Source organism: Glycine max, chromosome 6 (assembly GCF_000004515.6).
Source record: "Glycine max cultivar Williams 82 chromosome 6, Glycine_max_v4.0, whole genome shotgun sequence".
Classification (NCBI taxonomy): Eukaryota; Viridiplantae; Streptophyta; class Magnoliopsida; order Fabales; family Fabaceae; genus Glycine; species Glycine max.
Window position 1 is genome coordinate 32,584,125 of NC_038242.2, and position 14,051 is coordinate 32,598,175.

Sequence of the window (14,051 nt, forward strand, 5' to 3'; positions counted from 1 at the left end):
CAATCTCCCAACTTGCTGACAGTCTTCAGCAGTCCAGCAGCCTTGATGAGGTCCATGATCTCCTTGCAATCCATGGCAGCTCTTCCCAGTTCTCTTTCCAAGGCAAGTCTGCGTTGATACACGAATTTCCACCTTTCTGCATTGCCAATGGAGTGGAATGAGATGTTGTCCAATGGGGCATCAGGGACATTTTCAGGCACCTTCTTCCCTGATGTCTTGGCCCTCTTTGATGTCGAGACATCTAGTTCGACATCCTCATCAGAGTCAGATGAGGAAATTTCTTTCCTCTTCTTGGAAGGAATCGCGACTTTGCTTCGTCTGGATGAGGTAGGAGTGATTGGAGTGCTCTTCTTCTGGGCCATAGTTTTGATTCGTCCAGACCTCTTAAGAGGGGTTTTTCCCTTTCTGTTTTGAAGTCTTTCCGCAATGCCAGGTGCCAACCTGTTTGCAATGGGTTCTTCATCGGATTCGACTTCTTCTAAGTCAATGAGGTCACCTGGAGCAGGTTCTGGTGCCCGTGGTGTAGGAGTCTCCTCTGCGGCTTGATCATCTTCCTCTGTTGATCTCTCTTTGCTGGGGGAAGAGAGTACTTCAGCATTTGGGCCGGAAGATGTTGGAACATCTTTATTGACATCAGGCACAGAAACATTTGGGGTGGACGATGTTGGGACATCTTCATCAGCTTCAGGCACAGAGGCGTCTTTCAAAATGCTACTCACAATACTGCAGATTTTCTTGTCCATCTCCGTATCTACTTCCCTAGGACTTGTTGCAAGGCTAGGGTTTTCAGCAATCTTCACTCCCTGTTGTCTTCTGGGAACCAGTTTCTCAGGGACAGAAGCTTGACCAGGAATTATTTGTATGGGTTGAATGTTGAATTCTGGTTGTTCCTGGTGCGGAGATGATGGTACAGCGGGTGAACCAGAAGCTGCAGTTTCTTTTGGTGAGGTAGCCATGGAAAAACAGAGCGTTTGGAACGATTTCGTAAATCTCAGAAAACTATTGGGAAATGCTGGTAAAAACACGAATGCCAAGCAGATATAAATTTGAATGAAGAATGTAGAGAGGCGTGTGAAGCAACGGTCGAATTTGCTTTGTGGTGAACGTGCTATTAATGTTAAGTGATTCGTTTGGGCACGTTCAGATTGCAGTAGCTGCTATAATTCCTCTAGCAGACAAATGCCCAGCTTGCCCCTCAGTTTTTCAAACTGATTTGCATCCAAAGCCTTTGTGAAAATATCTGCTATTTGTTCTTCAGTGTCAACATGCTTCAGTGTGATCACTTTATCATCAACAAGATCTCTGATATAGTGATGTCTAATGTCAATGTGCTTGGTTCTGCTGTGTTGAACAGGATTTTTAGAAATATTAATAGCACTCATGTTGTCACAGTACAATGTCATGACATCTTGTTCGACATTGTACTCCTTGAGCATCTGCTTCATCCAAACTAGTTGTGAACAGCTGCTTCCTGCTGCAATATACTCTGCTTCTGCGGTAGATAGGGACACACAGTTCTGCTTCTTGCTGAACCATGAAATAAGATTGGTTCCCAAATAGAAGCATCCACCAGAAGTGCTTTTTCTGTCATCTGCACTTCCAGCCCAATCAGCATCACAATACCCAACCAGCATTGAATTTGAACAATGACAGTACATAATCCCATAGTCACTAGTGCCATTTACATATTTCAGAATTCTCTTTACTTGATTCAAGTGACTTATCTTGGGATTGGCTTGATATCTTGCACAAACACCCACTGCATAGGTGATGTCGGGTCTGCTAGCTGTTAAATATAGTAAGCTCCCTATCATGCTTCTGTACACACTCTGATCAACACTGGTGCCTGCTTCATCCTTTGACAGCTTCAAGTGAGTAGGTGCAGGTGTCCTTTTATGACTGGCATTCTCCATCCCAAACTTCTTGACAATGTTCTTTGCATACTTGCTTTGTGAGAGGAATATGGAGTCTTCCATCTGCTTCACTTGGAGTCCCAGAAAATAAGTCAGCTCTCCAACAAGACTCATCTCAAATTCAGATTGCATCTGTTGGACAAAATGTCGAAGCATCTCATTCGACATCCCTCCAAACACAATGTCATCAACATATATCTGTGCAATCATCAAGTTTTCAGCATCTTGTTTGACAAAGAGAGTCTTGTCAATTCCTCCCTTCCTATACCCTTGCTGAGTAAGGAACTCTGTTAGCCTTTCATACCAAGCTCTTGGAGCTTGCTTCAATCCATAGAGAGCCTTCTTGAGCCTGTATACATGTTCTGGATGAGTTGGATCTACAAATCCCTTTGGCTGCTCCACATAGACTTCTTCATGCATAGCATTGATCCAGAACTCATCAGTCAGTGCCTCTTTCACATTCTTGGGCTCAATTCTGGAGACAAAGCATGAGTTGGAGACAATTTCAATCTCCCTTGATCTTGTAGTGACTCCTCTGTTTGGATCTCCTATAATCAGCTCCTTGGGGTGCATCTTCTGGATTCTAATGGAGGGTCTCTTGTCAGGTTGGTTGATGTTTGAATCATCTGTAGCAGCATCAGAGTTTTCTGCATTTTCTCCACTTTTAGCTGCATCTGCTACATTGTCTCCAGATGTTCTGACATCTTCTTCGACATCCTTCTTTCTTGCTGGAGTTAGATCATCAACAACCACATTGATGGATTCCATCACAGTTCTGGTTCTGGAATTGAATACTCTATATGCTCTGCTGTTTGTAGAGTATCCCAGGAATATTCCTGCATCACTCTTGGGATCCATCTTTCTCCTTTGCTCTCTATCTGCCAAGATGTAACATGGACTTCCAAAGATGTGGAAGTGCTTGACAGTTGGCTTCCTCCCTTTCCAGATTTCATACAGTATGGTTGGAGTGCCTCTTCTAAGTGTGACTCTATTGTGGATGTAGCATGCTGTGTTCATGGCTTCAGCCCAGAGATTATAGGGAAGTTCTTTGGCATGAAGCATGACCCTAGCAGCCTCTTGCAGAGTCCTGTTTTTCCTTTCAACTATGCCATTCTGTTGTGGTGTAATGGCTGCAGAGAACTCATGAGTGATGCCTTCAGATGTGCAGAATTCAGTGAACCTGCTGTTTTCAAATTCTCTGCCATGGTCACTCCTGATTCTCTTGATGACACAATCCTTTTCTCTTTGAAGTCTTAGACTCAACTCTTTGAATACTTCAAAGGTTTCTGATTTCTCTCTGATAAAGTTGACCCAGGTAAATCTGGAGAAATCATCCACAACAACATAGGCATACCTCTTTCCTCCAAGGCTTTCAACCTGCATAGGCCCCATCAAATCCATGTGAAGTAGTTCCAGCACCCTGGAAGTGGTCTGATGTTGAAGCTTCTGGTGGGACATCTTGACTTGCTTTCCAATCTGACATTCACCACAGATTCTGCCTTCTTCTATTTTCAGATTGGGAATGCCTCTAACAGCACCTTTGTCAATGATTTTCTTCATGCCTCTTAAGTGCAGATGTCCAAATCTTTGATGCCACATTCTGACTTCATCTTCTTTGGAGGATGGACATGTGGAGGAGTAGCTGGTTTCTTGAGGTGTCCATAGGTAGCAGTTGTCCTTTGATCTGCTGCCCTTCATTAGAACTTCACTCTTCTCATTTGTCACCAAGCATTCTGACTTTGTGAAGTTTACATTGAACCCTTCATCACACAGCTGACTGATGCTGATCAAGTTTGCAGTCAGTCCCTTCACCAGCAGTACTTTGTTCAGACTAGGAAGTCCATCATGAACTAGCTTTCCCATTCCAATGATCTTTCCTTTAGAGCCATCTCCAAATGTCACATAACTAGTGGAGCAGGGCTCAATGTTCAGCAGGAATTCTTTGACTCCTGTCATGTGTCGGGAACAGCCGCTATCTAGGTACCAATCTTCCCTTGCTGATGCTCTAAGTGAAGTATGAACAACAAGACTAACAGCCTTGTGTTTTGGAACCCACATCATCTTCTTTCTGCTGTTGCTACTTTGAGTTCCATGATGTGGATGGCCAAGTAGATGATAGCAAAAGGGCTTTATGTGACCATACTTGCCACAGTAGTGACACCTCCACTTCTTTCTTTTGCTCTTTTTCTGCTGCGTTCCATGATGTCGAGACCGATGTTGTGACATCGTGGCTCCAGTCCTGTTTTTGGCAGGCACAAATTCTGTCATGGTTGTTCTGCCAGCAGACTTAGGATTAAATCCAAGTCCTCTCTGGTTTCCAGCATTCTTTCCAAGCAGCAGCACCTCATCAAGCGTATCTGAGCCTTTATTCAGCATCTTTATTGATTTGGTCATGTTTTCCAGTTTAGAGTTCAGAAAACTGACTTCTCCTTTAAGCTCAGAGATTTCCTCTTTATGTGCCTCCTTTTCAGCCTCCAGATCTGCAATAACCTTCTTCAGTTGTGCTTCTTGCTGAAGAATCTTCTCACTTTTGAAGCATAGTTCTCTATAGGATGTGGCAAGCTCATCAAAAGTGATTTCACTGTCTGTATCACTTGAATCTTCAGCAGATTCAAATTTCCCAGTGAGTGCATTCACATCTCTGTCAGAATCACTTTCTTGTTCACTCTCTGTATCAGATCGACATACAGAAAGTCCTTTCCTCTGCTTCTTGAGATGAGTGGGACATTCAGCTATGATGTGTCCATAGCCTTCACACCCATGGCATTGAATTCCTTTGCTGTGACTGGGCTTTACATCTGACCTTTTCTGGTATTTGCTACCTTTCCTGATGTCGAAAGGGATGTTCTGGACATGTGGTTTCTGCCTCCTGTCCATTCTGTTCTGCACTTTGTTGAACTGCTTTCCAAGGAGCACAACTGCCTTAGTCAGACCTTCATCAGTATCCAGGTCATACTCATCTTCTTCTCCTTCATCATTGGACACGAACGCCAAGTTATTGCTCTTCTTTTCAGCCCTATCCGAGAGTCCTAGCTCAAAGGTTTGAAGGGAACCAATGAGTTCATCCACTCTCATGTTGCAAATGTCTTGGGCCTCCTCTATTGCAGTGACTTTCATGTCAAATCTCTTAGGCAAGGATCTGAGGATCTTTCTCACCAGCTTTTCATCTGTCATTCTTTCTCCCAAGGCAGTGCAAGCATTGGCAATTTCAAGAATGTTCATGTGGAAGTCATGAATACACTCTTCCTCCTTCATCTTCAGATTTTCGAATTTTGTAGCCAAGAGTTGCAATCTGGACATCTTCACTTTGGAGGTTCCTTCATGAGTGGTTTTCAGGATCTCCCATGCATCTTTGGCCACTGTGCAAGTGTTGATCAGTCTGAAGATGTTCTTGTCAACTCCATTGAATAGAGCATTCAAGGCTTTGGAGTTTCCAAGTGCCAATTCGTCTTCTTCTTTAGTCCAGTCTTCTTCTGGCTTCAATTCATCAGTGGGCTTTCCTTCTGTGTCCAGCATCTTGGGATGTTCCCAGCCTTTGATGACAGCTTTCCAGGTTCTGCTATCCAGTGATTTGAGAAAGGCCACCATTCTTGCTTTCCAGTATTCATAGTTGCTTCCATCAAGAATTGGTGGTCTGTTCACTGGTCCGCCTTCTTTCTCCATGTTCATCAGAATTTATCTCCCTAGATCTCACTCTGTGATTTCGAGTGTTGGCTCTGATACCAATTGAAATTCTGATACTGGGGACAGATGTCGTACAGGATGTCACAACATCACGCTTCAGAACATGCAGTTTATGTGTGTCTGTATGAATAGATTAAACAAGTAAATAACACAAGAGAATTGTTAACCCAGTTCGGTGCAACCTCACCTACATCTGGGGGCTACCAAGCCAGGGAGGAAATCCACTCTCAATAGTGTTAGTTCAAGGTCTAACAGCCCCTGTTTACAACCTTCTCACCTAACCACTACCCGTGCGATCTCTACCTAAGAGCCACTCTTAGATATGAGAACCTCTGCTCACTCCCTCTCACTCACACTCCCGTGTTTACAATTAAGTCAAAGACACACCAGAGATCAACTCTGAACAAAAGAGATCAACTCTACACACTAGAGATCAACTCTAGACACAAGAGATCAACTCTACACACATAGGTCCAACACTTGATGCTAGGGTACCATCAAGGTGGCTCACAAAAGACTCAAGTCCCAAAAACTCACAAAATAACTCTTCGATCCCGGACTTGGTACAGAACTCGTGCAGCCTCCATGATTATATAGCAATTTGCGTTTCTGGGCTGCAACTCCTTGATGCTGGAGGAGATCTATCTTCTTCTGAAAAATCTGCAGTTAAAGAACTAAAAGATAACTTTTGATCTTTTAGTTTGAATCTTTAATCTTTAATCTTTAATCCCTGAACGAACTCTTCTACTTTGAAATTCGAACTATAATGATCTTTTAATTCGTTCCTAAAGATAGATCTTCTTATCTCTTGCTAACTGCACAATAATCTGTTAAAGATATAACAGATTTATGTGTCCAGTATTATCGGGCCGGATGTCAGGACATCGTGTCCGACATCGTGGATCCTGCAGCTTCACTTCTGCACTTGACTTTTATCTTGCATTGTACAGCAACTCCAGTATTCTCGGGCAGGATGTCAGGACATTGTATCCGACATCGTGGATCCTGCAACTTCAATTCTGCACTTGACTTTTATCTTGCATTGTGCATTGTGCAGCCCGATCTTATTCCTTGACATAACGTTGGACATCATGTGCAGCAACTCCAGCTTTCCTTCATTGTCTAAGTGCTTATGTTTTAACAAAATCTTAGCCAATCTTTTAAAGCTCAGTAGAGCTAAACACTAACACACTCTATCTCTCAAGTGTCTAGGCTACTATTTACCCTCAAAGCACCCATGAAAGCAAACACCACATAAACTTGGCAAGATTCTAAAATTGACAATCAACCCATAAACACAAGCACATGAGGATCAAAAGGTCTTTTAAGGTTGTAATGGGGCCAAGGACAAGGTATGGAGAAATATGGAATAAGTGGCTAAATCCCAAAGGAATAGAGGAGCAAAGGGGAATAAGTGCATATTAAAAAAAATAAGAAAATATAAAGAAGTAAAGATAAAAATTAAACATGAAGAGTAGAACCAAGAGTTTCATCATTCTTGTGCCATTTAAGATCTTATTCACTCAACTTTATTGCTTTTCTTTTTCTTTTTTCGATTTTTTTTTTTACTCTTTGGCCTTTGAGAAACAACATTTCATTCAGCATGTCCAACATTTAACCAATATACAATGTACATCAAGTATGGCCCAAAATACATCATGAAGCATAGCCAACAAAACAAGTTGTCCAATGAAACAAAAACCCCCCACACTTATTCCCAAAACAATTCCAAAGCTCCAAAATTCCTTAAGGATATGGTAATATCATGGTTTTTCACTTAAGGCTTGTAGTGAGCTTCAAAACAAGGAAAGGGAAACAAGGCTCAAAAGGGCTATCAAAGGAATTAATTCAAGGTAAGTCCATTTGGCTAGAAGCTTATAAGAACAAAATTGCCTTAATCATTTCCAAATATGCATGTGAATTAGGACGCATCAACAAGAATCAAGCCAAGGCTATTGTGCAAGCAATCAATGGGGCAAAACACACCAAATGATTATAATGATGGATGGCTCAAATTCTCACAAAGGTAAAATCATCACTTTCAAATTGAGCTTTCAAAACTATTATGACATGTAGAGAAGAATCAAGGATTTCAAGTCACAAAATGTCAAGAACTTTTATTTTCAAAACAATTACCCATTTCTTGAACATATCCTATAATTCAAAGAAAAACATGCAAAGTTGTACGTGCACATGAAATTGACCCAAAATATTAAACTGAAAATCCGACGAAACTAACAACATTAACAAATTAACACAACTAACAAATTAACAAAACCAACAAAACTAGCAAAACCAAAGAACACTCCCCCCCATACTTAAACAACATACTTAAACAACACATTGTCCTCAATGTAGCACAATTAAAAGATTAAAAACAATTAAATCATCAAAGAGAATCGGACAAGTGTAATAAAAGCAAAGAAGGAGATAGGAAAAGAAAAACTCCCTAAGTCATGGTGGAGGAAGAGTAGGGTGGAGAAAGGAAGTCTCTTCCACCACTACGTCCACTAAAGAAGGGTTCGTGAGGAATGGCTTAAGTCGATGTCCATTGACCTTGAAGCTCTTGTTTGTGGAGTCGCTTTTGATCTCAACTGTACCATAAGGAAAAACATTAGTAACAACAAAAGGACCAATCCACTTAGACCTCAACTTACCACTCATGAGTCCAAGCCTAGAATTATACAATAACACTTTTTGCCCAACCACGAAGTCTTTTTTAACTATCATGCTATCATGGAACTTCTTGGTCTTTTCTTTGTAGAACTTGGCATTCTCGTAGGCTTCTAGGCGGATTTCATCTAACTCACTCAGTTGCAACTTCCTTTCCTCGCCAGCTTAATCCATAGAGAAGTTGCAAGTCTTCACTGCCCAGTATGCTTTGTGCTCAATTTCCACTGGAAGATGACATGCCTTTCCAAAGACAACCCGATAAGGAGACATTCCTATGGGTGCTTTGTAGGCAGTCCGATGTGCCCAGAGAGCATCATCAAGCCTGGTACTCCAATCTTTCCTGCTTGGCTGCACAATCTTCTCTAGAATTCTCTTGATTTCCCTGTTAGAAATTTCTGCCTGTCCATTAGTCTGGGGGTGGTATGGTGTGGATACCCTGTGTACCACCCCGTACTTTTTAAGTAGGGCATGCATTGTCCTGTTGCAAAAATGGGTTCCTTGATCACTAACAATTGCTTTAGGTACTCCAAACCTGCAAAACAGATTAGACCTGACAAAGTCTGCGACAACTTTAGCATCATTAGTTCTAGTGGGCTTGGCTTCCACCCATTTTGAAACATAATCAACTGCAAGGAGAATATAAACATAACCAAAAGAGACAGGAAAAGGACCCATGAAATCTATACCCCAGACATCAAACACCTCACAGAATAGCATAGGTTGCTGAGGCATTTGTTGTCGCCATGTAAGTGTATTTCCTGCTCTCTGACACTGCTCACAAGTGCTGCAGATCTTCCACGCATCTTTAAAGATGGTGGGCCAATAAAAACCACAATCAAGCACTTTGCGAGCTGTCCTTTGAACACCCAGATGACCTCCCGGTGCGGAAGAATGACAGAACTGCAGGACTGAGTCAGTCTCATGATCTGGAATGCACCGTCTAATGACCTGATCACTGCACAATTTCCACAAGTAGGGGTCATCCCAAATAAAATGCTTAGCATCACTTTTAATCTTATCTTTTTGGGCCTTAGATGCTAAGGGAGGAAAAACAGAGGCAACTAAATAATTGACAATGTTAGCAAACCAGGGAGTAGAAAGAGAGTCAGAAATACTATACAATATATACAAATGATCATCCGGGAAATCATCCCGAATAGGTGAATCTGCATCAGAGACACGTTCGATCCGACTCAAATGATCAGCAACTAGATTTTGTGCTCCGCTCCTATCACGGATCTCCAAGTCAAACTCTTGGAGCCAGAGCATCCATCGGATCAACCTAGGCTTAGAATCAGCCTTCTTCAACAAGTACTTTAGAGCTGCATGGTCAGTATAAACAATAATGCGAGTACCAAGCAAATAAGATCGAAATTTTTCAAGAGCAAAAACTATGGCTAGAAGCTCTTTCTCAGTAGTAGTATAATTTGCTTGGGCAGCATCTAAAGTCCTAGAAACATGATATATCACCCTGGGCAATTTATCAATTTTCTGAGCAAGGACAGCCCCCAATGCATAGTTTGATGCATCACACATAAGCTCAAAAGGGGCTGTCCAATCGGGTGCCTGGATGATGGGGGTGGTAGTCAACGCTCTTTTGAGGCAATCAAAAGCCTCTTTGCATCTGTCATTAAAGTCAAACTCCACCTCCTTTTGCAACAAGTTGGACAGTGGAAGGGCTACTTTGCTAAAATCCCTTATAAAGCGCCTGTAGAATCCTGCATGACCAAGAAAAGATCGCACCTCTCGCACACAAGAGGGTAAGGCAATTGTGAAATAACAGAAATTTTTGTAGGATCTACTTCAATACCCTTATTGGAAATAATGTGGCCTAAAACTATACCTTGCTCAACCATAAAATGACATTTTTCAAAATTTAGAACAAGGTTAGTTTCAATGCATCTATTCAAAACTTTTTCCAAACTATTCAAACAACCATCAAAAGAGGATCCATATACAGTGAAATCATCCATAAACACCTCTATGCAATTTTCTAAAAAATCACTGAAAATACTAATCATGCACCGCTGGAAGGTACCAGGGGCATTGCACAGGCCGAAAGGCATCCTCCTATAAGCAAAAGTGCCGAAGGGGCAGGTGAATGTGGTCTTTTCCTGATCCTCAGGAGCAATAGTAATTTGCATATAACCAGAAAAACCATCAAGGAAACAGTAGTGGGATTTACCTGCCAGGCGTTCAAGCATCTGGTCAATGAATGGCAGGGGAAAATGGTCCTTTTTGGTAACCTGGTTCAACCTCCTATAGTCAATGCAGACTCTCCAACTATTCTGCACCCGAGTAGGAATCAGCTCCTCCTTCTCATTTCTGATCACTGTGAGGCCAGTCTTTTTCGGGACTACCTAGACGGGACTCACCCATTGGCTGTCGGAGATAGGATAAATGATCCCAGCTTGCAAAAGCTTGGTTATCTCCTTCTTCACTACATCAAGAATCACCGGGTTGAGTCTTCTCTGTGGCTGTCTTACTGGTTTAGCTCCATCCTCTAAATTTATTCGATGCATACATGTGGATGGGCTAATACCAGGAATGTCCGCCAGGGTCCAGCCTATAGCCTTCTTATGCTTCTTGAGAACTGACAACAACTTCTCCTCTTGCTCATCAGCAAGGGAGGCAGATATAATCACTGGAAAACTCTTGCTATCATCCAAGTTAGCGTATTTTAAATTTGATGGCAGAGGCTTCAATTCTAGTGTGGTCGGCTGGACAGTGGTAGAAGGAGATGGTTTCTCAGCCTTTACCTCATAAAGAAAGTCAGAGGTATGTGTACTTCCTGAAACATGGTTAGTCCTATCTGACTCTATAAAATCAATCTCAAGAGGTAAAACACCACCACCAGGCATGCAATCAATATCACTCTCAGATTCACTCTCAGCATCAAATTCAGACATATGATCAAGTACAATTTCAGACTCAATGCATGAAGAGTGAGAGGCATGTAGATTAGAATAAAGATCAGTCATGTATTCATCAACAACATGGTCAATTATTTCAGCACAAAATACAGAAAGATCTTCAGATGGGTATTTCATAGCATCCAGAATATTAAAATGAACAGTTATATCACCAAACTCCATGGACAGTGTGCCTGCATAAACATCTATCTTAGTTCTAGCAGTTTTCATAAAGGGTCTGCCTAGAATGATGGGAACTGATCCTTGAGAAAATCCATCTTCCATATTCAAGATATAAAAATCAACAGGGAAAATCAGTTCACCAACTCTAACTAAGACATCTTCTATGAAACCAACAGGATAGGCAACACTTCTATTAGCTAAATGAATTACCACATCAGTTGACTGCAAGGGACCTAGAGATAGAGAATTAAAAATCGACAGAGGCATAACACTAACAGAGGCTCCTAAATCTAGCATGGCATTGTCAAACTTACTATTCCCTATAATACAAGGTATGTTGAATGTACCTGGATCTTTGCATTTTTCAGGAATTTGAGGAACAGATTTACCAATCAATGCGGAGACATTTCTGCCCATGCTAATTCGTTCACTTCCTTTAAGCTTCTGCTTATTAGTGCACAGCTCCTTCAAGAATTTGGCATATCTTGGAATTTGCTTTATTGCATCCAACAGAGGTATGTTTACCTCTACTTTTCTAAACGTTTCCAAGATCTCTTTCTCTGCCTCTTCCATTTTTTTGTTGGAAACTGCTCTTGGAGGGAATGGAAGAGGGGGAATGTGCTGCTTCTGCAAATCAGAATTACTTGTGGAAGAAGATTCACCTGCACAGAAATTGTTAGGTAGATTTTTGTCATCACCTTTTTCTGGAATAGAGTGAAGTTTGGAAGGTTCATTTGCAAATGAGGAAGGTGCTACGGGTTGAGGTCCTTGACACTGCTTTCCCGACCTCAATGAAATGGCACTGACATTTTTGGGATTTTGGACAGCTTGAGAAGACAGCTTGTCAGAATTCTGGGACTGTTGTTGATTCAATTGGGTAGCTAATTGTCCCATCTGATTGGTTAAGCTCTGAATGGAGGCTCTGGTCTCTTGCTGAAACTGCATGTTCTGCATAGTCATTTGCCTCACAAGTTCTTCGAGGGAAGGTTGTGGAGGGGCCTCAACTGTTGGTTGTTTCTTGGGTTGTTGCTGTTGTTGGATTGGTGGAGGAATGTATGGTCTGCTTGGGCCAGCAGCATTTTGGAAGGAAGGAGCAGGCTGCTGTTGTTGTTGCTGAGGGCTGGACCATCTGAGGTTAGGGTGATTCCTCCATCCAGGGTTGTATCTGTTGCTGGAAAGGTCATAATTGCTCTGCTGTGGTTGATTTTTCTGCTGAGGTTGAGGAGGTCTATTATAAATATTTGCAGCATAAGCTTCAGGTTGCTCAATTGCTCCAGGTTGCTGCATGGAAGGGCAAAGGTCTGTATGGTGGTCAGCAGAGGAGCACAAACCACAAACCCTTGCGACAGGTACAGATTTCTGATTCAAGGCCAGCTGGGTTACCAAGTTGACCAACGCATCCAGTTTGCCTTCAAGCTTCTTAGTTTCAGATGATGCAGATGGGTTTGTAGCTACCTCATGCACTCCTCTAATGACTATGGCATCATTTCTGGCGCTAAACTGCTGGGAGTTGGAGGCCATCTTCTCAATTAAATTTCTGGCTTCAGCAGGGGTCATGTCTCCAAGGGCTCCACCACTGGCAGCATCTATCATACTTCTCTCCATATTACTGAGTCCTTCATAAAAATATTGGAGAAGAAGCTATTCTGAAATCTGATGGTGGGGGCAACTGGCACATAGTTTCTTAAATCTCTCCCAATACTCATACAGGCTCTCTCCACTGAGTTGTCTAATACCTGAGATATCCTTCCTGATGGCTGTGGTCCTGGAAGCAGGGAAAATTTTTTCTAAGAATACTCTCTTAAGGTCATCCCAGCTCGTGATGGACCTTGGAGCAAGGTACTACAGCCAGTCCTTTGCCACTCCCTCTAATGAATGAGGAAAAGCCTTCAGAAATATGTGATCCTCTTGGACATCTGGGGGTTTCATGGTGGAGCAGACAATGTGAAATTCTTTCAAATGTTTGTGCGGGTCTTCACCTGCAAGGCCATGAAACTTTGGAAGCAAATGAATCAGTCCAGTTTTAAGAACATATGGGACATCCTCATCAGGGTATTGGATGCATAAGCTTTCATAGGTGAAATTAGGTGCAGCCATTTCCCTTAGAGTCCTCTCACGAGGTGGAGGTTGTGCCATGTTCTCAGAATGTGCAAAATCAGAATGCTCAGAATCAGAATGCTCAAAATTATAATGCTCAAGATCAGGATGTTCAAAATCACCAATAACAGAATGCACAGATTCACCAGTTATGGAATGCTCAGAATGATCAAAAGGTATAAAATGATGCCTAACTAATCTATGAAATGTCCTATCTATCTCAGGATCAAAGGGTTGTAAGTCAGATGGATTGCCTCTAGTCATACACTACATTCAGCATGCACACAACTAGTTGCCTTGTCATGTAAATAAAGGTGTAGGTTTGAACTACAACTACCCTCAAATGATATCCAAATGACTTGAAATTTTGTGAGCAACCTTATAAAATGATGAGAAGATAGCACAAAAAATTTCAGACAAAAATTCAAAGTCTAACTATGAAAGCTAAAATTGGTAGGTTAAGAAAAATAAGTGAATAAAACTTGAAAAATAAAAAACTTTTGACAGAATCGCTTTTTTTGGACGATGGAGACCTCAGCCAGCCTATGGCGGGCTGCCAGGGCGTAGGAAATTTTTTTCTACCCCAAAT

The 14,051-nt window shown here is 41.9% G+C and overlaps 1 non-coding gene across 1 annotated transcript; it reads left to right on the plus strand.

Moving 5' to 3' along the window:
* Positions 1 to 13,016: 13,016 nt before the first annotated feature.
* LOC113002062 (small nucleolar RNA R71) lies at positions 13,017 to 13,123 on the plus strand. Its single transcript, XR_003267590.1, has one exon. It is a non-coding gene; the product is annotated as a small nucleolar RNA R71 (small nucleolar RNA).
* Positions 13,124 to 14,051: the final 928 nt, after the last annotated feature.